This window comes from Brienomyrus brachyistius, chromosome 2 (assembly GCF_023856365.1).
Source record: "Brienomyrus brachyistius isolate T26 chromosome 2, BBRACH_0.4, whole genome shotgun sequence".
Lineage (NCBI taxonomy): Eukaryota > Metazoa > Chordata > Actinopteri > Osteoglossiformes > Mormyridae > Brienomyrus > Brienomyrus brachyistius.
The window spans coordinates 41,964,457-41,971,956 of NC_064534.1; the positions used below are offsets into that span (position 1 = coordinate 41,964,457).

General features: G+C 44.0%; 6 non-coding genes across 6 annotated transcripts; all 6 read left to right on the plus strand.

Moving 5' to 3' along the window:
* The first annotated feature begins 1,056 nt into the window (after window positions 1–1,056).
* On the plus strand, window positions 1,057–1,175 carry LOC125737282 (5S ribosomal RNA). Its single transcript, XR_007396548.1, has one exon. It is a non-coding gene; the product is annotated as a 5S ribosomal RNA (ribosomal RNA).
* A 1,081-nt stretch (window positions 1,176–2,256) lies between these two features.
* Window positions 2,257–2,375, plus strand: LOC125731186 (5S ribosomal RNA). The gene has a single exon (XR_007391469.1). It is a non-coding gene; the product is annotated as a 5S ribosomal RNA (ribosomal RNA).
* A 1,067-nt stretch (window positions 2,376–3,442) lies between these two features.
* Window positions 3,443–3,561, plus strand: LOC125730877 (5S ribosomal RNA). The gene has a single exon (XR_007391169.1). It is a non-coding gene; the product is annotated as a 5S ribosomal RNA (ribosomal RNA).
* A 1,072-nt stretch (window positions 3,562–4,633) lies between these two features.
* LOC125730851 (5S ribosomal RNA) lies at window positions 4,634–4,752 on the plus strand. Its single transcript, XR_007391138.1, has one exon. It is a non-coding gene; the product is annotated as a 5S ribosomal RNA (ribosomal RNA).
* A 1,066-nt stretch (window positions 4,753–5,818) lies between these two features.
* Window positions 5,819–5,937, plus strand: LOC125731189 (5S ribosomal RNA). The gene has a single exon (XR_007391471.1). It is a non-coding gene; the product is annotated as a 5S ribosomal RNA (ribosomal RNA).
* Window positions 5,938–7,004: 1,067 nt separating this feature from the next.
* On the plus strand, window positions 7,005–7,123 carry LOC125730878 (5S ribosomal RNA). The gene has a single exon (XR_007391170.1). It is a non-coding gene; the product is annotated as a 5S ribosomal RNA (ribosomal RNA).
* The last annotated feature ends 377 nt before the right edge of the window (window positions 7,124–7,500 follow it).

Here is a 7,500-nt window from a genome sequence, read left to right on the forward strand (position 1 = left end):
TACAGGGGGCGCTCCACTTCACGATTAATTTAAATCTATCACTCCCCTTCCATTTTACTATTTTATATATATATTTTTTTTCTCTCATTCATAAAGGCAGCCTTTACACACCGTTTTACTCTAAATACTGCCTGGTAATTCTAGGTGCTGTAAGCTGTTCGTGCCTTTATTCCACCAGGGCGCGATCTTCTGACAAACTTGAAGACTGTCACTCCACATTCACGTTTTACAACTTATTGTTAATAATAAAGAGACAGCTTTTTACACACAGTTTTAAACAAAGTACTGATATAATTCCTCTTAAACTCACCGCTTTGTTTTCTATGCAAAAACCACTTCGCCACAGAATATTCGATATTATTGGCATATTATCTGCTCTTCTCCTCCTTTCAAAACTTGCTAAAAGCTGTATTTAAAAGAACAGATTGGCCGGGGTAATTCACACCCTTCAATGCCAGCTTAATGTTTAGGTTAGTGGGAATCACAGAGGAATTAGGGATGGAAACTTCTTTGCTGGTGGTAGAAGCGGTCTGGTGAATTTTTAGAGAGAAGAGGCCGTCGATGTTTGAATGTAGAAAATTGTTCTGGCTGCAGCCTGCAGTATGGACTTGTTGGTGTGTGTAGCTCCCAGTGTTCTGACAGCGTGACGTTTTGGGGAAGCATGTGATTCAGCAGCTACCAGTGTGCTTCGTGCGGCGGAGATTTTGTGGCTGTTAGCGGAGTTGATAACAGAGGGTCATTAAGAGAAGCCTGCATGCAGTAGGCAAAGGAGTAATGTTTGCCGGCGGGGGACGTGCGGCGATTAACCTGTGCGGTAGTGAAAAGGAGTTAAAAAGAAGGAAGTGTGCAGATGCGGAAAGAATGGAATAATTGTGGTAGGCTGCCGGCTGAGTAGTTTGGTGAATGTTTGGTGTGGGTCCGGCGCTGCCGATTGGATGATGGGGCTGCAGTGTGAGTCAGATAAAAAAAAAAAAGAACATTAGTAAGATCCAATGGGACCAACTGGCATGTATAGAGGCGTGTAATGCAAAAGGGATGTTTTTGGTAGCATCTCTCGCTTACGGCCATACCACCCTGAACACGCCCGATCTCGTCTGATCTCGGAAGCTAAGCAGGGTAGGGTCTGGTTAGTACTTGGATGGGAGACCACCTGGGAATACCAGGTGCTGTAAGCTTTTCTCACTTTTACTTTATACAGGGGGCGCTCCACTTCACGATTAATTTAAATCTATCACTCCCCTTCCATTTTACTATTTTATATATATATATATTTTTTTTTCTCTCATTCATAAAGGCAGCTTTTAGAAACCGTTTTACTCTAAATACTTCCTGGTAATTCTAGGTGCTGTAAGCTGTTCGTGCCTTTATTCCACCAGGGCGCGATCTTCTCACAAACTTGAAGACTGTCACTCCCATTCACGTTTTACAACTTATTGTTAATGATAAAGAGACAGCTTTTTACACACAGTTTTAAACAAAGTACTGATATTATTCCTCTTCAACTGACCGCTTTGTTTTCTATGCAAAAACCACTTCGCCACAGAAGACTCGATATTATTGGCATAGCAAGTTCTGCTCTTCTCCTTTCAAAACTTGCTAAAAGCTGTATTTAAAAGAACAGATTGGCCGGGGTAATTCACACCCTTCAATGCCAGCTTAATGTTTAGGTTAGTGGGAATCACAGAGGAATTAGGGATGGAAACTTCTTTGCTGGTGGTAGAAGCGGTCTGGTGAATTTTTAGAGAGAAGAGGCCGTCGATGTTTCAATGTAGAAAATTGTTCTGGCTGCAGCCTGCAGTATGGACTTGTTGGCGTGTGTAGCTCCCAGTGTTCTGACAGCATGACATTTTGGGGAAGCATGTGATTCAACAGCAACCAGTGGGCTTCGTGCGGCGGAGATTTTGTGGCTGTTAGCGGAGTTGATAACAGAGGGTCTTTAAGAGAAGCCTGCATGCGGTAGGCAAATGAGTAATGTTTGCCGGCGGGGGACGTGCGGCGATTAACCTGTGCGGTAGTGAAAAGGACTTAAAGAGAAGGAAGTGTGCGGATGCGGAAAGAATGGAATAATTGTGGTAGGCTGCCGGCTGAGTAGTTTGGTGAATGTTTGGTGTGGGTGCGGCGCTGCCGATTGGATGGTGGTGCTGCAGTGTGAGTCAGATAAAAAAAAAAAAAAAAAACAGGAGTAGGATCCAATGGGACTAACTGGCATGTATAGAGGCGTGTAATGCAAAAGGGCTGTTTTTGTTCGCGGCTCTCGCTTATGGCCATACCACCCTGAACACGCCCGATTTCGTCTGATCTCGGTAGCTAAGCGGGGTAGGGTCTGGTTAGTACTTGGATGGGAGACTGCCTGGGAATACCACGTGCTGTAAGCTTTTCTCACTTTTACTTTATACAGGGGGCACTCCACCTCACGATTAATTTAAATCTATCACTCCCCTTACTATTTTATATATTTCTTTTTTCTCTCATTCATAAAGGCAGCTTTTACACACCGTTTTACTCTAAATACTGCCTGGTAATTCTAGGTGCTGTAAGCTGTTCGTGCCTTTATTCCACCAGGGCGCGATCTTCTGACAAACTTGAAGACTGTCACTCCACATTCACGTTTTACAACTTATTGTTAATAATAAAGAGACAGCTTTTTACACACAGTTTTAAACAAAGTACTGATATAATTCCTCTTCAACTGACCGCTTTGTTTTCTATGCAAAAACCACTTCGCCACAGAATATTCGATATTTTTGGCATATTATCTGCTCTTCTCCTCCTTTCAAAACTTGCTAAAAGCTGTATTTAAAAGAGCAGGTTGGCCGGGGTAATTCACACCCTTCAATGCCAGCTTAATGTTTAGGTTAGTGGGAATCACAGAGGAATTAGGGATGGAAACTTCTTTGCTGGTGGTAGAAGCGGTCTGCTGAATTTTTAGAGAGAAGAGGCCGTCGATGTTTCAATGTAGAAAATTGTTCTGGCTGCAGCCTGCAGTATGGACTTGTTGGCGTGTGTAGCTCCCAGTGTTCTGACAGCATGACATTTTGGGGAAGCATGTGATTCAACAGCAACCAGTGGGCTTCGTGCGGCGGAGATTTTGTGGCTGTTAGCGGACTTGATAACAGAGGGTCTTTAAGAGAAGCCTGCATGCGGTAGGCAAATGAGTAATGTTTGCCGGCGGGGGACGTGCGGCGATTAACCTGTGCGGTAGTGAAAAGGACTTAAAGAGAAGGAAGTGTGCGGATGCGGAAAGAATGGAATAATTGTGGTAGGCTGCCGGCTGAGTAGTTTGGTGAATGTTTGGTGTGGGTGCGGCGCTGCCGATTGGATGGTGGTGCTGCAGTGTGAGTCAGATAAAAAAAAAAAAAAAAACAGGAGTAGGATCCAATGGGACTAACTGGCATGTATAGAGGCGTGTAATGCAAAAGGGCTGTTTTTGTTCGCGGCTCTCGCTTATGGCCATACCACCCTGAACACGCCCGATTTCGTCTGATCTCGGAAGCTAAGCGGGGTAGGGTCTGGTTAGTACTTGGATGGGAGACTGCCTGGGAATACCACGTGCTGTAAGCTTTTCTCACTTTTACTTTATACAGTTGGCACTCCACCTCACGATTAATTTAAATCTATCACTCCCCTTACTATTTTATATATTTCTTTTTTCTCTCATTCATAAAGGCAGCTTTTACACACCGTTTTACTCTAAATACTGCCTGGTAATTCTAGGTGCTGTAAGCTGTTCGTGCCTTTATTCCACCAGGGCGCGATCTTCTGACAAACTTGAAGACTGTCACTCCACATTCACGTTTTACAACTTATTGTTAATAATAAAGAGACAGCTTTTTACACACAGTTTTAAACAAAGTACTGATATAATTCCTCTTCAACTGACCGCTTTGTTTTCTATGCAAAAACCACTTCGCCACAGAATATTCGATATTTTTGGCATATTATCTGCTCTTCTCCTCCTTTCAAAACTTGCTAAAAGCTGTATTTAAAAGAGCAGGTTGGCCGGGGTAATTCACACCCTTCAATGCCAGCTTAATGTTTAGGTTAGTGGGAATCACAGAGGAATTAGGGATGGAAACTTCTTTGCTGGTGGTAGAAGCGGTCTGCTGAATTTTTAGAGAGAAGAGGCCGTCGATGTTTCAATGTAGAAAATTGTTCTGGCTGCAGCCTGCAGTATGGACTTGTTGGCGTGTGTAGCTCCCAGTGTTCTGACAGCATGACATTTTGGGGAAGCATGTGATTCAACAGCAACCAGTGGGCTTCGTGCGGCGGAGATTTTGTGGCTGTTAGCGGACTTGATAACAGAGGGTCTTTAAGAGAAGCCTGCATGCGGTAGGCAAATGAGTAATGTTTGCCGGCGGGGGACGTGCGGCGATTAACCTGTGCGGTAGTGAAAAGGACTTAAAGAGAAGGAAGTGTGCGGATGCGGAAAGAATGGAATAATTGTGGTAGGCTGCCGGCTGAGTAGTTTGGTGAATGTTTGGTGTGGGTGCGGCGCTGCCGATTGGATGGTGGTGCTGCAGTGTGAGTCAGATAAAAAAAAAAAAAAAAAAAAAACAGGAGTAGGATCCAATGGGACTAACTGGCATGTATAGAGGCGTATAATGCAAAAGGGCTGTTTTTGTTCGCGGCTCTCGCTTATGGCCATACCACCCTGAACACGCCCGATCTCGTCTGATCTCGGAAGCTAAGTGGGGTAGGGTCTGGTTAGTACTTGGATGGGAGACTGCCTGGGAATACCACGTGCTGTAAGCTTTTCTCACTTTTACTTTATACAGGGGGCACTCCACCTCACGATTAATTTTAATCTATCACTCCCCTTACTATTTTATATATTTCTTTTTTCTCTCATTCATAAAGGCAGCTTTTACACACGTTTTACTCTAAATACTGCCTGGTAATTCTAGGTGCTGTAAGCTGGTCGTGCCTTTATTCCACCAGGGCACGATCTTCTCACAAACTTGAAGACTGTCACTCCCCATTCACGTTTTACAACTTATTGTTAATGATAAAGAGACAGCTTTTTACACACAGTTTTAAACAAAGTACTGATATTATTCCTCTTCAACTGACCGCTTTGTTTTCTATGCAAAAACCACTTCGCCACAGAAGACCCGATATTATTGGCATAGCAAGTTCTGCTCTTCTCCTTTCAAAACTTGCTAAAAGCTGTATTTAAAAGAACAGATTGGCCGGGGTAATTCACACCCTTCAATGCCAGCTTAATGTTTAGGTTAGTGGGAATCACAGAGGAATTAGGGATGGAAACTTCTTTGCTGGTGGTAGAAGCGGTCTGGTGAATTTTTAGAGAGAAGAGGCCGTCGATGTTTCAATGTAGAAAATTGTTCTGGCTGCAGCCTGCAGTATGGACTTGTTGGCGTGTGTAGCTCCCAGTGTTCTGACAGCATGACATTTTGGGGAAGCATGTGATTCAACAGCAACCAGTGGGCTTCGTGCGGCGGAGATTTTGTGGCTGTTAGCGGAGTTGATAACAGAGGGTCTTTAAGAGAAGCCTGCATGCGGTAGGCAAATGAGTAATGTTTGCCGGCGGGGGACGTGCGGCGATTAACCTGTGCGGTAGTGAAAAGGACTTAAAGAGAAGGAAGTGTGCGGATGCGGAAAGAATGGAATAATTGTGGTAGGCTGCCGGCTGAGTAGTTTGGTGAATGTTTGGTGTGGGTGCGGCGCTGCCGATTGGATGGTGGTGCTGCAGTGTGAGTCAGATAAAAAAAAAAAAAAAAACAGGAGTAGGATCCAATGGGACTAACTGGCATGTATAGAGGCGTGTAATGCAAAAGGGCTGTTTTTGTTCGCGGCTCTCGCTTATGGCCATACCACCCTGAACACGCCCGATTTCGTCTGATCTCGGTAGCTAAGCGGGGTAGGGTCTGGTTAGTACTTGGATGGGAGACTGCCTGGGAATACCACGTGCTGTAAGCTTTTCTCACTTTTACTTTATACAGGGGGCACTCCACCTCACGATTAATTTAAATCTATCACTCCCCTTACTATTTTATATATTTCTTTTTTCTCTCATTCATAAAGGCAGCTTTTACACACCGTTTTACTCTAAATACTGCCTGGTAATTCTAGGTGCTGTAAGCTGTTCGTGCCTTTATTCCACCAGGGCGCGATCTTCTGACAAACTTGAAGACTGTCACTCCACATTCACGTTTTACAACTTATTGTTAATAATAAAGAGACAGCTTTTTACACACAGTTTTAAACAAAGTACTGATATAATTCCTCTTCAACTGACCGCTTTGTTTTCTATGCAAAAACCACTTCGCCACAGAATATTCGATATTTTTGGCATATTATCTGCTCTTCTCCTCCTTTCAAAACTTGCTAAAAGCTGTATTTAAAAGAGCAGGTTGGCCGGGGTAATTCACACCCTTCAATGCCAGCTTAATGTTTAGGTTAGTGGGAATCACAGAGGAATTAGGGATGGAAACTTCTTTGCTGGTGGTAGAAGCGGTCTGCTGAATTTTTAGAGAGAAGAGGCCGTCGATGTTTCAATGTAGAAAATTGTTCTGGCTGCAGCCTGCAGTATGGACTTGTTGGCGTGTGTAGCTCCCAGTGTTCTGACAGCATGACATTTTGGGGAAGCATGTGATTCAACAGCAACCAGTGGGCTTCGTGCGGCGGAGATTTTGTGGCTGTTAGCGGACTTGATAACAGAGGGTCTTTAAGAGAAGCCTGCATGCGGTAGGCAAATGAGTAATGTTTGCCGGCGGGGGACGTGCGGCGATTAACCTGTGCGGTAGTGAAAAGGACTTAAAGAGAAGGAAGTGTGCGGATGCGGAAAGAATGGAATAATTGTGGTAGGCTGCCGGCTGAGTAGTTTGGTGAATGTTTGGTGTGGGTGCGGCGCTGCCGATTGGATGGTGGTGCTGCAGTGTGAGTCAGATAAAAAAAAAAAAAAAAACAGGAGTAGGATCCAATGGGACTAACTGGCATGTATAGAGGCGTGTAATGCAAAAGGGCTGTTTTTGTTCGCGGCTCTCGCTTATGGCCATACCACCCTGAACACGCCCGATTTCGTCTGATCTCGGAAGCTAAGCGGGGTAGGGTCTGGTTAGTACTTGGATGGGAGACTGCCTGGGAATACCACGTGCTGTAAGCTTTTCTCACTTTTACTTTATACAGTTGGCACTCCACCTCACGATTAATTTAAATCTATCACTCCCCTTACTATTTTATATATTTCTTTTTTCTCTCATTCATAAAGGCAGCTTTTACACACCGTTTTACTCTAAATACTGCCTGGTAATTCTAGGTGCTGTAAGCTGTTCGTGCCTTTATTCCACCAGGGCGCGATCTTCTGACAAACTTGAAGACTGTCACTCCACATTCACGTTTTACAACTTATTGTTAATAATAAAGAGACAGCTTTTTACACACAGTTTTAAACAAAGTACTGATATAATTCCTCTTCAACTGACCGCTTTGTTTTCTATGCAAAAACCAATTCGCCACAGAATATTCGATATTTTTGGCATA